Source organism: Podarcis cretensis, assembly GCF_951804945.1.
Source record: "Podarcis cretensis genome assembly, chromosome: 4".
NCBI classification, from domain to species: Eukaryota; Metazoa; Chordata; class Lepidosauria; order Squamata; family Lacertidae; genus Podarcis; species Podarcis cretensis.
Genome location: NC_137173.1, coordinates 66,916,676 through 66,942,060, shown reverse-complemented (window position 1 = coordinate 66,942,060; position 25,385 = coordinate 66,916,676). Strand labels below are relative to the sequence as shown.

Here is a 25,385-nt window from a genome sequence, read left to right as displayed (position 1 = left end):
AAAAAAAGGTGAGGGAGGAGATATGGGGTATTCCTAAAGCCCAGTCCACTTCAGAAGAGTTTTGATTCTAGAACTTCTCCATGCTGGCCTCATCCCCTCTCTCAGCTGTGGTAGACAGGGAAAAAGAAGGGTTTGCCTCTAGACCAGGGGTCAGCAAACTTTTTCAGCAGGGGGCCAGTCCACTGTCCCTCAGTCCTTGTGGGGAGCCGGACTATATTTTTTTTGGGGGGGGATTAACGAATTCCTGTTGCCCACAAATAACCCAGAGATGCATTTTAAATACCGTATTTTTCGCTCTATAACACGCACCCGACCATAACACGCACGCAGTTTTTAGAGGAGGAAAATCCGTAGGCATGCCACCCGTAGGCATTTCCTCCATAACACGCACAGACATTTCCCCTTACTTTCTAGGAGGAAAAAAGTGAGTGTTATGGTGCAAAAAATACGGTAAAAGGACACATTCTACTCATGTAAAAACACGCTGATTCCCAGACCGTCCGCAGGCTAGATTTAGATGATGATTTGGCCGGATCCGGCCCCTGGGCCTTAGTTTGCCTACCCATGCTCTACACATGTGTGTTAAAATCTGGTGGAGGGAGCATCTTCTGAGTGTGGTTTATTGAGTATGAATGGGATGAGCTGCTGTGTGGTTGGGGATCTATGTGTATTGCTTTCACCGAGGCCAAAAAAGGGGCATCAAAGGGTCACTAAGGGCCTTCCAGTAGACATGGTTAGGGAGTGCATGTGTGTGTGACACTTACTACTCAGCCACTGGGATCTTCAAACAATTGAATATTTTAAACTTTTGATTTCTGGTATTATGTTTTAATAATTGAATGATAGTATTAATGAACTTAATATACCGGTAAATCAATTAATACAAATAAATTACCCATGCAACTTACTAGGACTTCTTCTGACTAAACCAGAGGGTAATTGGGCGTGGTGTATTTGCAAGTCTGTGTAGCTAAGAGCTGATATGGTTTTCCCAAATAGCAAGTGAACAAGAAGCAAAATAAGAGAATGTGCTTGTGATGGCACTAGAATTGACATGTGATTTTTGTTTTTCACCATGTTGAGCAGAAGCAGGGAAACAGGCTTGTTTTACTGTGAATGGTTTTGTCTTTGGACAAGACTTCATTGTGTCACATATTCAGAAACCTTCTCTGTTGAATAACAGTGGGAGTATTTTCCTCAGCATCCCACAGAAAACTCTTCCTTGGGGTGGTAATGAAGCACTGTGAGGTCACAGAGGTGTGCCCCGAAGAGCCTTTGTGATGCTACGGGAGATCCTGCTGGTGCTTTGTGTGGCTTCAGCGTTGACGCAGTGCCTCACACGGAAAGCAGTGCACTTACTGGATCATTATTTTGACAGGCTAAAGAATCTTAGAAAGCTAGAAATACCTACAAAAGGTACAGTTTTGCCATATGCAGTGATTGAATAAATACAGCCTTGACCATATTGAAAATTTAAGAGGAGAAAGTTTAGAAATCTAGTTCTAATGATCACAATTATTATTATTATTATTATTATTATTATTATTATTACCTTGCTCATTTGGCTACTTTGGGCAGCTCCCAACAGAATTAAAAGCACAATAAAACATCAAACATTAAAATGTGGCTTTAGCAGAAATATTATAAAGGACTAAGTAAAAATATTGTTAATGGATGAAAGGAGGAAAGGTAAAGTTACATTATATTAAGATAAATTATAGGATAAAAATTGGGAAGGATGGAAAGGATTTGCTGAAATATCTAACCGAACTAGAATACAAAAAAGGGAGGTGCGAGGAGGTCAAGGAAACAAGCAAATGAAAGATAAGTTATGGGAAGGTTCGTTGTTTCTATTTTTCTATTTTTCTGTGTTTTATAATTATTCTTTTTTCTTTTTTCTATTCTCTTTTTTTCTTATCGTGAAGTGTTGTTAAGTTTGTGTTTAACTTGGTGTTTTTTCTTTTTCTTTTTGTAACCTTTAAAACTTTAATAAATATTATTTTTTTAAAAAAAACATTAAACATTAAAAATGTCCCTAAACAGAGCTGCCTTCAGATGTTTTCTAAAAGTCAGGTAGTTGTTTATTTCCTTGACATCTGATGGGAGGGTGTTCCACAGGGCAGGAGCCACTACCGAGAAGGCCCTCTGCCTTGTTCCCTGTAACCTCACTTCTCACAGGGAGGGAACCGCCAGAAGGCCCTCGGAGCTGCACTTCAGTGTCCTGGCTGAACGATGGGAGTGAAGATGCTCCTTTAGGTGTACTGGGCCAAGGCCTTTTAGGGCTTTAAAGGTCAGCACCAACACTTTGAATTGTGCTCAGAAACGTACTGGGAGCCAATGTAGGACTTTCAGGACCGGTGTTATGTGGTCTCAGCGGCCACCCCCAGTCACCAGTCTAGCTGCTGCATTCTGGATTAGGTACAGTTTCCCAGTCACCTTCAAAGGTAGCCCCATGTAGAGTGCATTGCAGTAGTCCAAGAAGTAGTCATTAAGCACATACTTAGCTGCATATAGGTCACTCCCCACCCCCTTTTAAAAATGCACTTACTGATTAGTTAAATTGCTGTGTTTGAATTTTTACTAATCCCTCTCCATTCTTTTCTATCAAATTCCTGTCCCCCCCTCCTGGAAATATGGCTTGGCATTAACAGTTCAAAGTAGCATTAAGCTAGTGTTGGTTTTATTCTTTCCCATGGATCTTGAAGAATTTGAAAGCAAAGGGATGGCACCCTCTCATGGCAGTATGTTAGTGTGTATAGTAATGCTATAATTCTGGCTTTATCAAACTTGGTGCCCCCAGATATTTTGGACTACAGTTCCCACCAGCCCCACATGTACTGGTTGGGGCTGATAGGAGTTGTAATTCAAAACAACTGGAGGGCACTAGATTGGCAAAGGCTGCCATGATGTGCTTTCAATGGCAAAGTTCCACAGATGTCAGTTGGAGAAGAATCATTCTGTTATCTGGCAGTCATGGCAAGGTCAACAGGCTAAATAAGAATATGGATTAAAAACTGGAATGGGTAAAAGCATATGGGACATATAGAAGCCCACCATTTTTAACCTAATGTTGAAAAGTAATAGTTAGAAATATATCATAATTTAATATGCTTCATAAATCCTTGCTTCATAAATATGTTCCACCTCTTGGTTCCACTCTAATATCCTGGAATTCTCAACACTCCTACCCCGGTGGAGTATTATTTTATTTCACTTCAATGTTACAACTGAAGAAGGGGTATTTGGGGAAGGAAAGAGACCAGTCCTTGGAGAGCTTTTAAAAAATTGGCGATCTAAGGTCAGATTCAGTGCATGGAGTCCTACTGCCATGCTCAAGGTTGGATCTGCCATATTGGTAAATAATTTTCTCCCTGGGTACAATTTGGCATCTCTTGTGACACGTCTTATAAAATTAGTCACGTGGCTGAAACAAGTGAATCAGCCTCAGTGTTCAGGAGGGAGGGAAGGCAAGACCCTTGAATTATGCAGACACTGCTGCCATTCTGCATTTGGTTATATATTGCAATAGCAATCTTCAGCCCAGCATGTGGGTGATGCTTTGGGGCATTTTGGAATTAAGCATGAGCCATCAAATTAAAGCACAGAATTCGTAGATCTGCTAAAAAGAAGAGTAAGGTGCAAATTTAATGTTAAGAGATGAAATGTATTGTAAATGCAGGCTGCATCTGATGCTTCCCTAGCTAGCCCTTGTTTGACTGCTCTGGTGTTAATGGAATGTTCTGACAGTTTAATGCCTTAACAGTTAGTACTAAGGCCTTAAGGACAGAAGAGATTGGATGCTCTTGGTGGACAAGCAACATAGATTGAGATGATTACTCCTACAAGGGCAGCTTCTCCCTTCAGCCTGCTGTTTGTGAATTGAAAATGCTTTTATTTTCTTTGTTTGTCTCTTTCATGGCATTTCACCTTATGGTATTTTACTTGCTTGGGTTTTATAAATGAGGAATAGGGTTAAAAACCCAAACACTTAATTTGTTTGAGATGAGCCAAGTCGGAGAGGGAGGAAGGGGAGCTCATGCTTCTTGCTCCTGGAGCGCTGTACTTGTTCCAGTCATAATTGCTTTGACATTGCTATACACTATTTCTTTTCTCTGCCTTTTTAAACATGGTGGCTCCCTTGACAGCTCTTTCTTAATTAAATAGAGAGCTGGAGCACTGAGGGATGTTGCAGAACTAGGCCTGGTAGAGAGGTAGCATGAGCTCTCTGCAAACCATACTTCTCCCTGCCATATATTCCCCACTCTCTTTCTTTTTTGGCCTTAACTGACGCTGTACACATGATGCCAACTATCATTAATGCTAACTAGGTTCCACTTAACCTGGGTTTACAAACCCACTTCAGATAATGGTTTGAAACTGTTCAGTATGTGTTGAAATATATAGCTGCTGGTCAGCTCACCTCTCCATCCCTCCCCATATGTGCTTCTCTACAGCCACAAGTTCTCTTCTTCCTGCTCCCCACACTTCTCCTCTCAACTGTCCTCCTGAATCTGAGAGCTCTGTTTTATAGTATGCATAAGGGATCAAGTACTGTAGACAGTCTCATAATACTTACTGATGTTTGGACCTTACAGTGCTGTTTGCCTTACATTATTGTTTCAAGAACTGTTGCTCAGACCATATAGAAGGTCCCTAGATTCAGTCTCCAGCATCTTCAGATGGAGCCAAAACCCTGGAGAGCAGCTCTCAGTCAGTGCCAGTGATACAAAGCTGGATGGGCCAGTGGTCTGTCTCGGTAGTAGGCAGATTCCGTTGTTCCTATTACTGGTCAGTGTAGTCCAAGGCACTGAGACTGGCAGCTGCAGAGGCTTTGCTATTGGAGATCCTTCAACCTTGGATATCAGTGATTGGATTTGGGCCCTTAAATATGCAAAGCACATGAACTAAACAGTGACCCCCATCATCTTATGTAATCCAGAGAGCTGTTGGCACAGGCAGTGTCCTGGTGCCAGAGAAGCTGGCATTTGAAGACCACTGGTACCTCACCATATATTTATGGGTCAGAACAGAACACCTAAAGAGATTTACATGCATTCACACTCCTGCTCTGCCTTTCCTGGGACAAAGAAATGGCCGGTCTCTGGGTGGGAAATGTTAGTAATATTGATGCAACTGCACAGCAGTTTAATATGAATTATTCAGTAGTGTGAACCTAGTCATTCAGCTGCTTGCATGTTTCTGTTCCTCCATCCCGTCAGAGCTCTTTTTTGTGTGAAGGGCTGTTCTTAATGCCAACAGAAACTGGCCATAGTAAACAAGGGCAGATTTTTGGTCCATATCCAGGAATTTGATTTCATTGCATGCATGTAGAAATAAAGCATGTCAGCAACAGAATAACCCTTGATGAAAGTGATACGGTAGTGCCTTGCAAGACGAAATTAATCCGTTCCGTGAGTCTCTTCGTCTAGCGGTTTTTTCGTCTTGCGAAGCAAGCCCATTGACGGCTTAGCGGATTAGCGCCATTAGCGGCTTTTAGAGGCTTTTAGCGGCTTATCGGCTTAGCGGATAAGCAGATAAGCGGCTTAGCGGCTTAGAAAAAGGGGGGGGAGGAAAAAAAACCCGCAGGAACTCGCAAGACATTTTCGTCTTGCGAAGCAAGCCCATAGGAAATTCGTTTTGCGAAGGACCTCCAAAACGGAAAACCCTTTCGTCTAGCGGGTTTTCCGTCTTGCGAGGCGTTCGTCTTGCGGGGCACCACTGTAATTTGTATTCCCAGTTCCACCACACCTTGTGTTGGCGTTTGAAGGAAATAAAAAGTAGCCAGCAGTTTATAAAACAATGTGGTTTTTTGCCTTTTTAGATTCAAACCTGCCCTGCATGTTACTTGGCTGTTTCAGCACTAACTTTTAAAAGGAGGTAAATGATGCAACTGTGTGTTAGAGGGGAAGGAGATAACTTATGAGTGGTAGAAAGATGTAAGAGGGGAAAGAGTCAACTGGAAGAACTGATGTAGTTGCAGAAATATGCAGCGTAAGAACAGTACTGAAAAAGGACAGACAGCAACACAATAAAGTGACATGGACAATATATGTTTTGATGTGGGAATGCCATAAAGTTTTTATTGCTGCTTGATTGTTCCCTCATTAGTAAAGTCCTCCCACAGTGTAATGCTGTCCCATGCTGGTGGCAATAAATGTTATTTAGTACCTATGGTCATATAAAGCATTCATTCTGTTGCTCTAGAAAAATATCTGTGTGGTGTTGCTGTTGGAAACCTATTGTGATGTGTGTGTAGACGTTAGGAACAACATCACATGCTTTAATTTACAGATTTAAAATCTGTGCCTAATTGTTATCCTACGGCAATGGTTTCCTTGCCCTTTTAGTTTCTTTACATATGTTAAAAACATTCTCTGTATAATGTTTTTGTATGCTATTTCTATAGTTTACCAACAAGCCTTGCTTTGTGCTTCATTTTCAAATTATGTGCTGGAGATTTGTAAGTCTGCTTTTAGTCTGTGTAGAATGCAAGCAGAATATACTATTAACTGCATGGCTTGCAGAAAGCCACTACAGAACTGATCCTTGATCATTGAAAGCCTTGTCTCTAATCTGCCTGTTCAAGGCCATTTCTCCTGAGTGTGTGTGCATGCACGTGTTCTTGAAACCTTGGGCACTTCCAGACTGTCACTATTTTCAGTTGGGATTTAGTTATATGCCAGCACATTCAGGCTGTTCTTGAAGCTCTTGTGATACAACCCACTTTCCCCAAAGATGTGACTTTTTGTGACAAAGGAAGTGACTGGAAAATGTTTGATGCAACGTCATCTAATCTATCTAAAAACAAACCAGGATTAATGCTCAATAAACAGGTTATCTGTTTGTCAAGAAAGCATAAGCATGGAAGGTAAAATTGCAGGGAATATTCTGTATGTTTAGGCCTTCTTGAGAGGTCAAAGGTGTTTTTTTTAAAAAAAAAAGAATAGAACAGACAAAAGATCTATTTATTAATTTTTTTTTAAAAAAAACTGTTTTACTTGGCACTTTTACTCTGCAGAAACAATTACACAATATTCATATAGTGAGTGTTTTTAAATCTCTCAATTGGCTTTTCATATTAGACTTTTTGGTACAAAAGTCTTTAGCAAAAGCACACTTAAGCAGCTGAAGAAGGCTGTTGATTGCACCATAACAAAGTATACTAAGCAACACATTTCTCTTTAAAGCTGTTAATACTTTTTCTTAGGTCCATTAACTTCAGTAGTCTACTCTGAGTAAAACTTGGCAGAATATAATAAGTTATTTGAACTGGTGGGCTATTCATAGCCGTGCCTTTAATGAAGTTTATGCATGAAACAACAGTACACGTAATGCTTTTCAGACCAAGAGAGTATGCAGAAAGATTCTCCCTATGACTGATGTAGCAGCACAGAACACAATTGATCTGAATCAAGGCTTAAGCATATGTTATTTAGTTATGTTATTTACAGTAACTCCTGTAGTCTCAAAACATGGTGTGATTCCAGGCAAAAAGACTGCAAGCTATGCTATATTGCTCATGTCTGTTGTTTCATCTGTAGCTAAATCCTAGAAAACAAATTCAACAGCAGGTTCTGAGTTTTCAGGGTTTCAGACAAGAGTCCTTTCCTCAGTTTATCTGGGAGTGAATATGGGTGCCTATGGATACTCGCATGTACTCTGTCACTGAGTATAAGTGACAATTGCAATAAGAAATCATCACCAGAATTTATGGCTGAGTGTGATAACTACCGGTATCTAACCCAGGGATGGGGAACCTGTTGTCCTCTCTGTGTAACTGGAATCTCATTTCCCATCAGCCCCACCCAGTATGGCCAATGGGCAGGGATGATGAGAGTGGCAGTCAAGCAAAATCTGGAGGGCCATGGGTTACCCATCCCTGATCAAATCATTCATCTATGTATATGCACTGCATATAATGCCTTAGGGATCAATCCTGATGCTTCCAACAGTGGAGGACCAATTGAAGAATATGGACAAGAACAGACAAGAACAGATAATTCAGCTATCTAATGGGGCATCTAAATAATTGAAATGAATGCTCTTGTGGACATAAATTGCATGCTTACATCCCTCTTATCTAATAGGCCTTTAGGTTAATACTCAATTGAAGAGAATGCACCTGTGCAATGAATGAGATTTAATTTATAGAGGCATTATTACAGTATTCTTAATGTATTATTTTGCGTAACAAATATAGGGGAAGCCTACCTTAAGGTAGATCCAATATGTAACAACCAAAGGAGAGAAACGATAGCCTATTGAATGATTTGTGGATGAATTGCAGTAGAATCACTAGGGGAGATTTGAAAATGCTGCCTCAGAAACAAGGACTTGAGTGTAATTGACTGGTAAGGAAGAGTGCAGGGGACATTCACGTGATGGCGACAATGAGGTGTTGGCAGTATTTTATTGTGATTGTATCTGAAGCCAGTGAAGGTTTTGAGAAATTGTAGCTGAAGCCTTAACACTGTAATAAAGTTCTTAATGTGTTAGAAATCTAAAGCCCTGCCATAGCTTCAGAAAGGCCATTGAAAGACACTTAGATATCATGTACGAATATGCAGAGAAACCAAATTCCCTTCTGAAAACAAGACCTAACCTTTTCAAATAGAAAAGCTGAAGAACTCTTGTACATTAAGTGTTTATTAAAATATTTTAGAAAAGTTCCATAGATCAAGTCCCAATGAATTGCTAGGGCCTGATAGCATGTTCTCACGAACTATAAAACAAGTTGTGTATATAACAGCTGAATTACATATTCTGATCTATATACCCTCTATATAATAGTTTATATGCAAGAAAACTTTTCTGTGTAAGAAAGGTAACAAATGCACTATCAATCTTAAAAAAAATTGTGTGTGTGTGCATGTGAGGCAAATAAGCAGCCTTTCTAAGTTCTAGTTCTTAGAAAAAACAGATAAAATATGACACATTTAATAAGTTTTCTAATATTCGTAGGTGGCCATATTCGTAAATAAAACTCTTCAAGAAGCTTAATCTAAATGGTGATGTCCTTGGATTTTAAAAACCCTTCTCACTGAGTGTTTCATTGACTGAAGGTCCTTGAATAAAAGCTGACGTCCTTTTCTGAAAGTCAACAATGGATTATAAGGCAGGGGTAACTCTCACTGTGAAGAGAGGCAAGAAGAAGGGTGATCCAAGGATTTATACCAGGATGTTGTTGTTTTTTTATAGCTATACAAAAAGACCAAGAACAAATAGTAACCAGTGATATCCAGTATATTCACAAAACACATTATTTAAGAGCTACAGAAGGTTCTTGTGATAATGTTTGGAGAATGCACTTTGGCAAGAGCAAAATGGCTTCAGTTTAATTGAAAATAGATGATCGAATTACTGTTATTCAAGGAAGATCAAAATTTTGGTGCTGCTTCCACACACACACACACACACACACAAAACAAAACCAATATCTTCAACTTAAAGGAACTTGCTAGGTAAATTTTTGTTTGGCAAAATGCTTATAGAACTATAGTCCTCTTACATAATAGTCTGTAGCAGAAAACCTCAAAATATGCCCTTAATGAAAAAGCATTATTGGTTGCTGTGTGTATTATGGTGGTAGGGAATAAGAACTTGTTGTGAAAATGATAAATTACACTTTCTGGAGTGTACCATCTTGAATAACTATTGGCTAAGGGATAATTTTCAGTGGTATCTGAATGTATTCCATACCACCCCACAGCAAGCCACTCAGAATGCATAGCTGTATTTGGGTATATTTAGCATTTAAAGCAATAGTGTCTTGAACAAACTGATGTACTTGTCACTGAACAAACTGACGCATTGGGAGAGAATGAATTGTGCCTGGTTGGATTATAATGATGCAATACCTGAAATGACCCATACCTGAAAGGAACCCCAGATGTTGACACACACACACACACACACACACACACACACACACACCGTTTTAAAGTAAGTATCTAGCCCTCCATAAATGAAAGCTATGAAACAAAAAGTATAGGCAACCTTCAAATTGATTTCTTTAAGATGAGCCAGCCTGGCAGCTCACACGTTTCAGTATTTTTGGCTAATGAGTGAAATCAGAGCTATGATTGATGAGTGAGTTGTTTGGAATTCCTGGGGTGTTTCTCCCTCCCCTTTAGTGTACTTTCCTTTCCTGCTTCTTTCTCATTCTAGCAACCAGGACACATCTTTCCTGTGGTTGGTCTGTCTAAGATCAGTATTCCCTAGAAGTTATTTTCTCCAAATGCTACCGCGCAATAGGTGAAGGTGGGTGTTAAAAAATGTCTCCCAACCTCCACATGTCAAATGCAAAATGTGAAAACTTTGCAAAGAGGCTTAGGCATGTCTCCTGCTGTGTAGTGTTGAAGTCTAGGCACTCATTAAGAATTCACTGTATAGTTAACCTATAAATACTGGCACATTGTTATACGTTTCTAATCAGATTAAATCTCTTTGTGTTTAATGGCGCTTACTCTTAGGTAAGTGGTTGCAGGAGTCCAGTTACGGTTTCCCTGTGTGGAAGGAGTAAGAACAACAGAATTTATAGAGAGCCCACCAGGCTTAAGCTTATTTTGGGAATTGGGGGGGGGGGCAGGTTTTTACTGAGTAACTAGGTAAATTATTGACTATGCTTTTCCTTACTATTTTTACTTGCAAAGGAAAATTATTAAATACAATATTTACTCTCTCGCCCTGACCTAGCCACTGTGATCCACGCGATGGTCACCTCCAGACTTGATTATTGTAACTCACTCTACGTTGGGCTGCCCTTGAGACTGACCCAAAAACTCCAGCGGGTCCTCGCCACAGGATCACATTCACGCGGTGCTATACCAGCTGCACTGGCTCCTGGTGGAGTACAGGATCAGGTTTAAGGTGCTGGTTTTAACCTTTAAAGCCCTATGCGGCCTAGGACCCTCATACCTACGAAACCGCCTCTCCTGGTATGTCCCAGGGAGGACCTTACAGTCTTCAAACAAAAACATCTTGGAGGTCCCGGGCCACAGGGAGGTTAGGCTGGCCACAACCAGAGCCAGGGCTTTTTCAGCTGTGGCCCCGATCTGGTGAACGTCACAAAAGACTAGGGCCCTGAGGGACTTGACATCTTTCCGCAGGGCCTGCAAGACAGAGCTGTTCCACCAGGCCTTTGGGCAAGGCACAGTCTGATCCCCGCCTTTGGTAATCCTCATAGAACTCTAGCCCAGTGGTTGCCATTAATTTGATTCTGAATTGATTTTAGAATGAATTGATTTTAGAATGCTGTGTTACTTTTATTGTTGTTAGCCGCTCTGAGCTCGGCTTTGGCTGGGGAGGACAGGATATAAAAAAATTATTATTATTATTTAAATTAAAAACCCTCTTCTTTCCACCATCGCTCTCCTGCAGTGGCTACAGGCCTTAGAGAATTCATTTCAGGAATCAGTCATGTGATAGTAAGCTCAGCTGAACATATGGGACAACTTGGAGACATCTAGAGACAAAGCAGCATGTGAAAAACAGCAGCTTGAGGTATTGGTGTATGTATTTTAAAGTGGTATGCTGTCAAGCCTGTACTTCAAGTCAACATGTCTAGGACAGGGATGTAACAGGAGTTCGGTACACAATGAGCACTGACAATCAAATATTTGTTTGGTTCCTTATGAAATCACCTTAAGTAGCTTTGATTGAAACACATCTAAATAAAGACATAATCCTTAGAAGATTAGTTTGTCTCTTCGGCAAGCAGGTTAACAGCAGTCAAAATTTGTACTTCGGGTAGCCAGTTCTGTCACTTACATATGGTTGTTTCGTTGTTGCTGCTGCTGCTGCTGCTGCTGCTTTATGTCAACTGCCTTGAGATGAGAATCATGTAGTTTTGAGATTCATATACAGTAGGGCAGGGGTGAGGAACCCTTGACCCTCAGAGGGTGCTGGATTGCAGCAACTTGTATCATTCCTGACCAATGGCCATACTGAGTGGGGCTGTTGGAGTCCAACAGCACCAAGAGGCATCCCATCCCTCTGGGTATAGGATGCAAAGTTCAAATGACTTTTTGCAAGCAATAGGATTGCAACTTACCCTGCCTTTGTTTTAATTGGCTACCAACTGTGCAAAGAGTCTATAACCTGGTAAAGAGGCTCATTGGTACAGAAGACTGCAGGGTAACTGCCTAGAACAGAGCTTTCCAAACTGTGTGTCGTGACACGTTAGTGTATCGGCTGCAGTATGTAGGTGTGTTGCGTGAACGCTCTCTGCGCTCCTCCCGGGACTGGAAAGGGGCTAGTTTAACCTTCAGTTTGCTAGTACAGTAAAATTGAAGTGCTGAATTACTGTGTCGCGAAATGATGCCCGTCTAAAAAGAGTGCCACCAACATGAAGAGTTTGGAAAGCTCTGTCCTAGAATATGAAGGCATATGTATTACCACCTGCTCTTTCAGCTTAGACTTACTGTGGTTCCATTAATCAGTCTTTATGAATTCTTCCATTTTGTCATCTCTCCAGTTAAAACCATAAGTATGATTGCATCCAATCCAATTTATTGTACAGTGGTACCTCGGGTTACATATGCTTCAGGTTACATACACTTCAGGTTACAGACTCCAGTAACCCAGAAATAATACCTCAGGTTAAGAACTTTGCTTCAGGATGAGAACAGAAATTGTGCGGCGGCGGCGCAGCAGCAGCAGTAGGCCCCATTAACTAAAGTCATGCTTTAGGTTAAGAACAGTTTCAGGTTAAGAACGGACCTCCGGAATGAACTAAGTGTGTAACCAGAAGTACCACTGTACTAGCCATTGGCCATGACAAATCTGAATTGAAAATAAATACAAGCAAAAGGGGTGTTACGCCACAAATAATGGTCTCTGTTTAGATCTCTGCGTCTCCCTCACAGTTCATGGCTATATTGTCCAGGGTTGTCTTTTTGATCTTTTTAAATTCTCCATTAACAAAAAACTTGAGGCCCTTTTACTTAGTATTATGCCAGGAGAATTTTTATTTTTATTTTGTAAAAAAGTGACTTTATGAGTCACTGAATCATTTAGGACCTTCTCTGCCAGGGAGAGATATCATTCCTGTACAGATGGTAAGGTGAGAAATTGCCTCCTGGGTCCTATGTATAGTGGGCAATATAGTAAATAGTGCAAGATGTCTTCCACCTGCAGTTGCCCACATATAAAGAGTCTGTCTTTGTACTGTACCCTGTTATATCTTCTGTCTGGGATGGCAGGCATAGCTTGAAAATGCAGCTCAGTAAAAGTGAATCTAAGTGAGGCCGGCTAGAGATTCGACAGGTAACTAGCTCTAAAATGGACCATTTTTAGAAGGGGGAACAAAGGAGAGCATTTAGAGTATGATTACATTAATGTTTAAAATAATTGGAAAAGGTGGATACATCACATCACTTTTCCATACTGTTATAATCTTAAGTATCAGGCAGTGCTAACTTCAACAAAATAAAGCTAAGCTTTATGACACTGCTAAGATGGCACATACGTGATAATCTGTGGGAGACTGCCTAAAATTTGTCCAGAAGATTCAAGGGACTGAGGAAGCACAGTTTATTAAAAGCATTTGTTGAAACAGGCACAAATCTGTCTTTGATAAGAGCACTTAGTGCTCATGATGTGAATAATTACGTGGGACAAGGTAAAAGATCATCTGGTTAATGTTTTTCATATCTGATCTGTCCTTGATTCTGTACGTAGGCAGCCTTGTGCTACAAGCAAAGGAAAATGAGTTAAAAGCTGAGCATGTTTATCAGTTAGGGTCCTGCTTCTCTTTTTAATTTCTGAATTAAAGGATGGCGTTAAAAATGCCATTGTATGTTGTGGTGTATGTGAAATAGGCTAGAATTTACTATTCAAAGCAATTTCAAAGAGGTATGAAACTGACAGTGGATATAAGAGAGGACAAAAATGCAGCACAATGGATCATCCTTGCCCACATAAAACAAACATAGGCCATGGAGTTACACTCCACTTTGTGGAGTATTGTGCCATCAAAGTTTCATGAGGCTTGACTATTTGCTATGAAAATTGCCATTTCAGGGTGTGAGAAATGCCCCCCCATACACATTTCAGTTCTTTCAGGTGTCTTTTGTCTGTTTTGCAGCAGTCCTTGTTATCCAGTCTGCTACTTGTGGGAGACCGCTTAATTCTTTTCATCACTAAACTTCCCCAATCTAAATAATACCTCAATCTTCATAACACTGCTATTTATTTTGTTGTGGGAAATGTGCAAGCAGCTATACATTTTCCTCAGCAGAACACATAGTGTCAGGGGCTTTGTGGATTTTTTTTAAAAAATACAGAAGTGTGTGTGTTTGTCGTCTTGTTGATGCTTTTACTGTTAAATTGCTTCTGGGTGCTTCATGAGAAGTGCTTCATAAATAAAAATAAATTAAATAATATTTGTTCGAGGAACAGTGTGTCTAGATTGCTAGTATCCATGCTTTTGGAATCAAGCCACAATATTTTTCAAGAGTCTGGCAAGTGGAGATTTCCTCTGGTCTCAGAGAATTCAGAAAGCTATGCAGTCAATTCTTGGGTGAATTCACCACATAATAGCTGTGAGAATCAACTACAAATGTTAACTATTCCTATTCCAAATGAATGACCTCACCTCAACTTAGAGATGGAAATAACATCTCAGTTTTGCATTTGTTTATCCTTTTTTTGCGGGGGGGGGAGATGCAGATAGACACTTTGATAAAAATATCCATTTAAGAAGTTTGCTGGAAGAAAGAGGTCTTCAATGGGCACCAAAAAGAAAATATTGATGTTGCCTGCCTGATAATGTATATAATGGGAGTTCCAAAGGGTACGTGCCACCATACAAGTTGTCTGATTCATATATTGTATGGAGAAGACTTCCTGATGATGATGCCCTTTCCTGCAGAGCCCAGTGATCAACTGGGTATATACAGTGTGGGTTGAGATAACCTTTTAGGTCATGCGAACTATTGTTAAATTATATATATGGGGGGAATCAACTGATGGTGAGTTGAGACCCACGCAGTGCTGTGAAAATAGTAGATCACTTTGTTTCCCTGGTGGAGTACTTGACGGTAGTGACTGGGCAGGTGAGCAAGAAAAGAAGGGCAAGAATTGCATATCAATGTTGGATTCACTGCTACGCTAGAGACAAATATAAAAGAGGTGACAGCAGGTTCAGTATTGTGACTTTCCTTTTTTATATTGAAATGTGTATTAAATTTCCCATCAACTATATAATTGAAACAAGCTTATGGCTGGAATAAATGCTCTGTATTATATGTATTATGAAACAGACAGAATGGGAAGATGCTGAACATCCTTTAATGGCAAAGTGCTTTTATGGCTTTTCCAACAGAGCTTGAACTCCAAATTTGCTGGTGATCTATATAGGAAACAAGAGCATTTCTGCATCCAGTGCCAGAATAAAATAAAAGTTTGGCATTTAGGCTTTTGGCACTGAAGAAAGAACTCTCTATTGCCTTAATTTCAGCTTATTGTGCATTTAAATAGCATTGCACTTCAGTGTAGATCACTGTGATGTATGTGTGCTGATTGCACAGATGTATTTGTCTTTGTTTACATGTGCTAGGAAGCCCTGACGTAACAACATTCAAAATAAATATATATAAACTAACACATGGTGGCTATCTCAATATGCAGTGTGCATGCTGTTTCCTGTGGAAGATCTGTCATGCCTTCCATGAGAATGGAACTGAAGAGTATTAGGTATTCATGGAGAAATTGATGTTTGCTGCTACTCATTGAATTCCCACCTTTCCCCTTGATATTTTAAAAAATAAACAGCTGTGTGGCAGAAATCCAACAGGTGCTTATTTTGCCAGCACTGCATCTCTGTTATAGGAAAAAAGATTCCTGCTGAAGTTTTGTCTTGTCAGACAACTGCTAAAGGCATGAGGCCTTTCAGGAAAACAGCATAGCAACACTAAATCTGCCATATCAAAGGCTTCCAGTATATAGCCCTGGTTTTGTTTTCACCGATATAAAATTTAATTTAATTTTACAGCAAAAGAAATGTAAGGGGTGAAGAGGGCATGCATTATTTAGTTTATCAAGTGATTTAAAATAACCAAAGGCAAATTTTTTACCAAAAAGGAAGCGCATATATATATATATATATAGATAGATAGATAGATAGATAGATAGATAGGGGGGGTGTGCTGTGCTTGTTTCTTTGTACATTTGAGTTAACATTTATCACAGTTGGTCTCTGTTCTGTGAACTTTGCTAAGTGGCATTAAAAAAAACAAACCCCTCTGTGCACACTTACTCCTTTCTGTTTTTTTCAGCTGGTACTTAAAGCCAGGAAGTAATTAACTCTAGATTACAGTAATATGACTTCTGTAAACTAGTGTTCTTGTGACAGGAACATCCTAGTAATTGTAGGGCAATTGGTAGTCTTCTCTTGCAGCAGTGACGGGTCCAACCCTGTGAAATGCTCACTACCTGTTCTTCCTTCTGACGTTAATGAAGGCTGAGGGCTTCTAATGATTCACAGAATCGGGCTTCATGGTAATTGTAGAAAATTGCTGCTATTCCATTACTTGCCTCTTGCTACAAAAGGGGCAAGAGAAGATGAGAGAAGGTACATCTTGCCAGAATTTGTGGCAGCGTGGATTTGCATTCTGTTAGCAACAGGAAATTCTGACACCATGCCATTGGAAGAAGCATGTTTTATGGGCATGTTACCTTCAGCAGTATGTTATCTTTCAGTTTCTCAGCACCCTTTCGAGTACCCTGCTTATGCCACTGAGCACCCCAAGAAATATTGGTATTGCAACTAATCACCTACAGAGCTAAATGCTGATACGTATTAAAATAATTGAATTTACTACCAATATTGGTAACAATGGCGTAATGAGAAAACAAAAGCACATGGTGTTACTGCAGCAGAAGTGGTCAAATCATGTAGCAAAGGAAAACCCATTTCATATGAAATGGGAATTATTGCAGTCCCTTCACCAGATAGTGCCCAAGCCTTATTCAAGTTGTGTTGCACTGGAAAGAATATAAACCTTGGACTGTGCCTTGAAGCTCGCTGGGTGACCCTTAGCCATCACCAATGCTCATCCTAGCCTAACTCAGGGTTTTATAATGATAAATGAGGGGAGAACCTTGTTATACAACCTTGAGTAGGGAATGGGAGGATTCACCTGTTTCTGGTCTCTGTCAGTTTTGCATGTGCTCATTTATAAGTATGTTCAATCTCATTTCCCTATCAATTTGTGGATATTTATTAACTGCATGAAATATTCACAATGTTTTCTATGTTTTTCACAAAATGCACATTTTAATTTGGATTTAGGTACACGTCAGCAGAAAACTGTGCTGCAAAATTAAAAGAAGTCTAAAAAAACCTGAAACATAACTGCGTTCTGATTTATGAGCCTAGGAATTGCAAATCAGGTTTGTTTGCTCTAAAATGCAGATATGACAAAATCCTTGAGTAACCTTGAAGACTTGTGTGTGTGTACATTTAATTTCCTTAGGTCAATAACAGTTTCTTCAACATCCATATTTGCATATACAGTATGATCTCATCTTAGAATTCGATTCCAAGAGTTCCGCATATGCGCAAAAACATATATACTCAAATCCTTGGAATTGCCCCTGCGCAAACATTCTGGGCCTTCTGTGATCTCACAGGAACACCCAACAACTGGCTTTTCCCCGCTCAAAAAGAGCTTTTAAGCTCTCTACCTTGCTTGGGGAGCAAGGCCCTCTCTGCACGCCAGCTTTGAAGGCCATGGGAGGATTTCACAGAGCTATTCCAGTTCCTATGAGATCTCATCCCAGACCTGATAACGCTGAGAGAGCCTTGTTTCCCAAGGCACAGAGTTTAAAAGCTCTTTTTTCACCAGAAAAACCCAGCACAAAATAGCTTTTAAGCTTTCTGCCTTCCTGCATTTCAGGATTTCAACTAATGGCCTTTAGACGTGTATGATTGAAATTACGCTAGTTAAATCAGTGTTGGATGTGATTGTACTGTACCAGCAATAATTTCTGTACATGCTGATATTGCACAGCAGAGAAAGAAGAGCTGAAGTAAGCATACCAGTACTACTCTGAGATAATGGGAGTTTGAAGATAGAAAAGTATTTAGTATGTATCGGCGTTTTACCAATCCGAATGGAGTGGGGGAAAGCATGGCTGTATCTGAGGTATTTGTAACATTGCGTTTGTTTCAGAACAGGATTCATGGATATTTATTACTCAGAAAATTAGTAATCTCCTATGATGTGGGTTTAGCATGAGGTGGAAATGATGCATTACTGTAATGCTAAGTTTTGGGGTAGACATCCAATTTGGCCTTCAAGCTTTCTCTGAATGGGAACATTATTTATTTATTTTTAAAATAAAAACGTCTTTGACATTTACAAACCAGAGTAGGTTGGGGTTTTTCCCCTTCATTCAAACCATTTTTTGGAAATACACTGAGAGCAGTTGAAAAGGGTATTTAATCTGCCCTACTTTTTCTTCTCAGCAGATCATAATTACTGATAGAGACATCTTGAAAGAGCTGTGTTTTTGAAATAAACTATCCCCTCAAGCTTCATAATGAGCATTATATAGAAATGACCTTTCCCTTGACAGTGTTCAGCGTACACATTTTTACACTCTAATAGTATCTCTCAACAAACTTTATTATCTGAATTGGGTGGATCCATGAGTTGTTCTTGGTTTAAAACTACAGCACTTTGCTACTTTACTTTTTACTTCATTTTCACTTCTTATTCATTACAAAAATTGAGATAAATAAATAATGTTCCCATTCAGAGCAAGCTTGAAGGCCAAATTGGATGTCTATCCCAAAATGTGCCTCTGCACTTAGCATTACAGTAATGCATCATTTCCACCTCATGCTAAACCCACATCATAGGAAATTACTAATTTTCTGAGTAATAAATACCCATGAATCCTGTTCTGAAACAAATGCAATGTTAAAATACCTCAGATACAGCCATGCATTCCCCCCTCCATGAAATGGTTGTTGTTTGTTGTTTAGTCGTGTCCGACTCTTCATGATCCCATAGATCAGAGCATGCCAGGCACTCCTGTCTTCTACTGCCTCCCGCAGTTTGGTCAAACTCATGCTTGTAGCTTCGAGAACACTGTCCAACCATCTCGTCCTCTGTCGTCCCCTTCTCCTTCTGCCTTCAGTCTTTCCCAACGTCAGGGTCTTTTCCAAGGAGTCTTCTCTTCTCATGAGGTAGCCAAAGTATTGGAGCCTCAGCTTCAGGATTTGTCCTTCCAGTGAGCACTCAGGGCTGATTTCCTTAAGAATGGATAGGTTTGATCTTCTTGCAGTCCATGGGACTCTCAAGAGTCTCCTCCAGCACCATAATTCAAAAGCATCAACTCTTTGACAATAAGCCTTCTTTATGGTCCAGCTCTCATTTCCATACATCACTACTGGGAAAACCATAGCTTTAACTATTCGGGCCCTTAGTGGCAAGGTGATGTCTCTGCTTTTTAAGATGCTGTCTAGGTTTGTCATTGCTTTTCTCCCAAGAAGCAGGAGTCTTTTAATTTTGTGACTGCTGTCACCATCTGCAGTGATCATGGAGCCCAAGAAAGTAAAATCTCTCACTGCCTCCATTTCTTCCCCTTCTATTTGCCAGGAGGTGATGGGACCAGTGGCCATGATCTTCGTTTTTTTGATGTTGAGCTTCAGACCATATTTTGCGCTCTCCTCTTTCACCCTCATTAAAAGGTTCTTTAATTCCTCCTCACTTTCTGCCATCAAAGTTGTCTCATCTGCATATCTGAGGTTGTTGATATTTCTTCCGGCAATTAGGCACATACAGTACAATACTAAGTGATATTTTTCTTTTACTAATGCCAGATTCCTACAAAAGATGCTTCCACACTGGAATAGCCACACTTTGACCACTCACTTTTTCACAGGGCATCTATGTAACATCACCATCATGTTCTCCTCTTGGCATTTGGAACTTGCTGTTTTGAGAAAAGTAACTGTAAACTTCTCTCGGAGCTAACTCCACAATCTTTGGATCTTGACATTTGAACTGAAGTGTTTGATTAATCGTCAGCCACAATGTGTTAAATGCACCTGAGCCAATGATGAAGCAGAATATAGTTTTCTAAGGTAACAAGTGGGGGGCTCCCTACTTGCCTCATTGTTGACCTAGCCAGCCCCCCACCCCCAGTAAGGCTTGTTGCCACCTCCACCTCCACCTCCTCAACCTCTCTCTGAGAAGGACTGCGGCTGCAATCTTCACCCCACTGACTTGGGAGTAAGCGCCACTGAATTCAGTAACACTTGCTTCTGAATAGATATGCTTAGGATTGTGTTGTGAGGCATTATTATTAGCATTCTGTCATAATTCCAAAAACTAAAAGTTGCTGCTGCAAACTGCTCATGTCAGGACAAGGCTTAACTTCTTTATAATCCTATTGAACTGTGTCCTTTAATTTCTAGGAGAGAGGTCAAATAGAAAATCATATTTTCAGGGAGAGTTGGTGCTATGGCCCAGAAGGGCTTTGGTTCAATGATGATGAATTAGAACGGTCCATTTAATGCAGCAGCCTCATATAGGAAAAATGAAATTGTGGTTTGAAGTTGTGCAGTTTTCGTATTACATACAAACTATAGTAGAAGTATAGTACCTTCATTATACACCTTTAAGTGGTTGATTTGATTGACATCCTATGCCCTTTTAAAATGTGGGTCTTTTTGAGGGGGTTGTTATTGGGTTGTTGTTTTTATTTTGATTATATATTTTGTGGTTTTATATTCTGATTTTGTTCTGTGACCTCCAGGTATATGGCGGTATATAAATTCAAATAATAATAATAATAATAATAATGCATACTGCATTTTCGTCAGTGAACAAACGTACACACACATGGAGAAACAGTAGTACTAAAATATAAGATTTCAGAGATTTATAGAGCTATTACTTCTCTCAAAGTATGGTTGCATTTTCCCAGGTCTGAGGTTAACATAGAAAGACTCAGAGAACCACTTTGGCCCCTGCACTAGGTTTCTCACCCCTGAATTGGCTCCAAAGGTGTCAGTCCACTCATGGAAGTGTGGAAGATCATCTTTAAAGTAACCCTACAACTGGCCTGTATATAACTTGGGACAGTTGTGTTTTTTTCATGCTACTTCACTGTTGTTGATGTAGTTGTTGTGATACAGTGACTGCTTACCAAAGCGAAGGCATTCAATTTTAAAAGTAAAATGCCTGGCTTCTGTCTTTACCTGCTGTGATGTGGATCAAAGGGAGATGTAACCAGGGTGGCAGATTTATATGTGTGTGCGAGTGCACACACAAATAAGTGCTTATAAGCTTAACCACATACAGGTAAGTACAGTGGTGCCCCGCAAGACGAATGCCTCGCAAAACGGAAAACCCGCTAGACGAAAGGGTTTTCCGTTTTGGAGGCGCTTCGCAAAACAAATTTCCCTATGGGCTTGCTTAGCAAGACGAAAATGTCTTGCGAGTTCCTGCGGTCCCCCCCCCCTTTCCCCCCTTTCCCTAAGCCGCTAAGCCACTTATCAGCTGATCCGCTGATAAGCCGCTTAACAGCTGATGGCTAAAAGCTGCTAAACCGCTAATAGCGCTAATCCGCTAAGCTGTCAATGGGCTTGCTACACAAGACGAAAAAACCGCTATACGAAGAGCCTCACGGAACGGATTAATTTCGTCTTGCGAGGCACCACTGTACACATATAACTTTTTAAAAATAAAAGTAGCATTCAAGGCTGTTTGTATCCTCACAGAAGTCACGTGACATTTCAAAAACATGTTACTTCTTTCTCATGCCAATGTCCAGTTCCGCTGTGGGCATCTCCTTGATTTCTTTTTAAAAGAACAAATATCCTTGCCTATTTAACAACCCTCCCCCCCCCAAATCTTCATTGCAAGGCTACCCTCCTTATTCATTATGTTTGTATAATTCTCAGCCAGTGTCTCTACAGCAGTAAGTAGAGGTTGCTCCACCAAAATAATCTCTGCAGAAAATGCCTGCCAGTCATGCACGGTCGCTCTCCTGCCCAGCTGGTGCTGACAACATGAACATTCCTTGGGACAAATCCAGTACTTGAAGAAGAGAAGCAAGCACAGCACCAGAACAGGAACTTTGCTCTTGTGGTTCATCCACAAGTCCTCCCTTAAGCCCAGTACAACCACAGATCCACTTCTGCCTAAGCATGGGAGCCACAACAAAGGGGAATTTCTGTCTTTCGAGAGTTTAGCATTCTAGTTCAGTCACCTGCATGCAACAAAACTGCAGCAGTTTGCCCCAAACGAGAAATTATATGTGTGGATATGTGTGCTTTCATTTGCAGGACATGGGTGCTTTGTTGGAGAAACATTGGAGGGATTTCTAATGTCATTATATCAACACCAGAGTGCTGCAAATTACTGCAGAATACAGGATGCTGGAATTTTGCACATGACAGCTTCAAGGAGAAAAAGTCGCTGACAGAAGGGGGGGGGAGAGACTGTACTCAGTAGGTCACTACTTTCTTAAGGAGAGTTTCTCCTTCAGGTCCCCAAAATATCAGAAGCCTGGTCCACAGTAACTCATGGAATCATAAAGTTGGGAGGGAACCTGAGGATCATCTAGTCTAACCCCCTGCTATGCAGGAATATGCAGCTGTCCCTTACGGGGATCAAACCTGCAACCTTGGCGTTATCAGCACCATGCTGTAACCAGCTGAGCTTTTCAGGTTAATGCTGTTAACGATAGGAATTTTGGTGCAACTGTCCCTGTCCTGTGGAACAACACTCCTGTTAAGATACAACAGGTACTTTTAAGAAACAAAAACATACTCGTTTCAATTAGCTTTTCCAGCTTTGGTGCTTGTCTTGTATTGCTTTTAAATCTGGGTTATTTTTGTACAGTTCTAAAACTATTTTTAATTGTTCTATGATATTTTTATGCCAGCACCTACATAACATGTGATTCATAAATTTATTACTAATATTAATGATAAAAATGAAATGGAAAGTTAAATTGTTTTATTAGCATCTCCAGCTATTGGATGAACCATGGGTCTCCACAACAGCTATTTTCTACCACATTCACTACAGTTAGACTATACAGCCTTGCAGATGAAATTCCTTTCAGTCAAAGACATCTTATGCTTCCCAATCCTGCCACGTTTTGCAGGGACAGGAATGCACACAGTTAATTCTGTCACAATATTTTGATCTTTGGCTGATGTTTTCTTCTGGGACAGTGCTCTGGATTTGACATTGCCCATCAGATGTGTGTGACCATGATGTAGCCATTAAGTTTTATGTAAGCATCTCCTAAAATCCAATTTTAAAATCCCCTGGCTTTTGCCAATGGTAGTTCATAGATTTGGACTGAAAGAAAAGCAACTATTTAGCCATCAGACTTTAGTGGAAAATTCTGTTTCCTTGTTATTATTATTATCATCATGCATTTTAAATGGTTTCCTTTTATCTAAAATGTATCGGTTACTAGGGAAATAAAATTCAAGAGTTACTTGTAAAAACAAAACAAAACACCCCTCTTTATTTGTTTTTAGTGGCAGTGTTCTTAGAATAGCTCATTTTTCTTTGTTTTGCTGGTGAGTATAAAGCACATGAAAAATGAAACTAAATCCATCAACAGAGGGACTTTAATTGCAAGCAGTATAATTTGTTTAATACATTTTTTCCCCAAAGGAGACTAAGACAACTTCCATTTTAAAAATACTTCTAATACTAGCATAATCCTATGTATGCCCTGATAATTTATTCCCAAAGTAATAATCACAACAGGACTCTCACTGGGACATCTTTTCATGAAAGGCATTTACTATGGTGCCAGAAATGTGAGATCTCTTGCACTGAAGAGGATGAGTTGGAAGATGTAGCCTTGTGGATTTTATGTCTTTACTGTGCCAGTAAATAGGAGGCATCTTGTTTGCTTGCCAGTGGATTTATGGCATTTTATTATACTTTATTGTCTATTTTCTAAATGGCAGGTTCCAAGTCTCAAGTTATGCTTATGAATGTCTGATGCCATGTTGTGTTCTCATAATGGCAAATGAGGGTTTGTCACTAGAGAATCATTTAGAAGCCTAACCCAGTAGATACCGTAAGTAGCTGCGATTGCATTGGTGTCCATTTTTGCAGAGGTTATGCAACACTAGACTTCATAGCCCATATTTGTACCATGGCTGGTGCGTGTGTGGCATAACTTGGGATTTGGTGGTTGATTGACCACCTCAGTGCTTCTTGGCTGGCTTTAAAATTACTGTGCCTTTGTTGTATTAATTCTAGTTCAGGCTTCCTCAACCTCGGCCCTCCAGATGTTTTGAGACTACAATTCCCATCATCCCTGACCACTGGTCCTGCTAGCTAGGGAACATGGGAGTTGTAGGCCAAAAACATCTGGAGGGCGAAGGTTGAGGAAGCCTGGTCTAGTTCATTCTAGATCAATCTGTGGGATACTGCACAACTATTCAACACTAGTTTGCAGCCTTACTAGTTTGTACTGGAGAGTACTAGTTTGCAGCCTTAGAAGATTTTCCCATTTTCACTATAAAATATTACAGATTTTTTTAGTCTGTGAAAGTCTGCATCATCTACCTGAGTCAACCATTTTGAGAATGTAATTTTGGAGTATTTACTAATTTTTGGATGCTTGGCTGAGGGTCCAAACAAAATCCAGAATTACTGGATTTTGTTTTTCTTTCTCCCAGTGATCCAGGGGCAGCTGCATGATGGTCACTGGATTACCTACAGCAGCTTTTTTCTCAAAGCAGCTCCATTTTTTTCTTGCATGTCATGGTTAAATCTAACTATGCTGTAAGCGCAAATACTGGAAGCTGTAATCAAAGTCTTAACAACTGAAGTAGGAACCCAGCTCAGAAATGCCTGTCAGCAAGATGAGTGAAAAATGAATAGCAAAGAAGATGTAAGTAGGCATATGAAGTGTCTACAAGCATGTACAGTATTAAGGGCACAAACACTTGGCAATTTTCCTGATTCAAACGCTCTGATTATGTCTTGTGGCACATAACTGTGCTACATGACTTAGGTGCCCTACTCTCAGCAGTGGCTAAACACAATGGAATTAATCACCACTTCCTTTAATAACATTTGCATGTTGCTCTCTATGACATAGCATTCATCACATGCACTTAAGTCTTATCTCCGCCAGTCTGGGATGCCTAGCAGCATTTACAGATCCATTTTCATTGCTGTAAAAAATTAAAGAGTTTTGAAAGTATGAATGAGAGTATGTGGAATATCTGGGATGACAGTGTGCTGAATGGTTAAGGAGGAATAGAGGAAGGTTATTTATCTATCTTATGGTACATGGCCAACCCTTAATAACACTCAGTATCTTTTTGTTTTTCATTTAACATAGGTGAACAGGGCTGCCAACATGGTGCCAATTTATAG

At 40.1% G+C, this 25,385-nt stretch overlaps 1 protein-coding gene across 4 annotated transcripts in view; it reads left to right on the top strand.

Moving 5' to 3' along the window:
- RAI2 (retinoic acid induced 2) overlaps window positions 1–25,385 on the top strand; it is a 92,972-nt gene that overhangs the window by 60,702 nt on the left and 6,885 nt on the right. Inside the window, exon 1 of one of the 4 annotated variants that reach the window (XM_079972775.1) lies at window positions 1,293–1,416. The exons of the other annotated variants lie outside the window; for them this stretch is intronic. The gene's annotated coding sequence lies outside the window, so the exon portion shown is untranslated. Of the gene's footprint in view, window positions 1–1,292; window positions 1,417–25,385 lie in introns of those variants that run through there. 4 annotated transcript variants of the gene reach the window in all.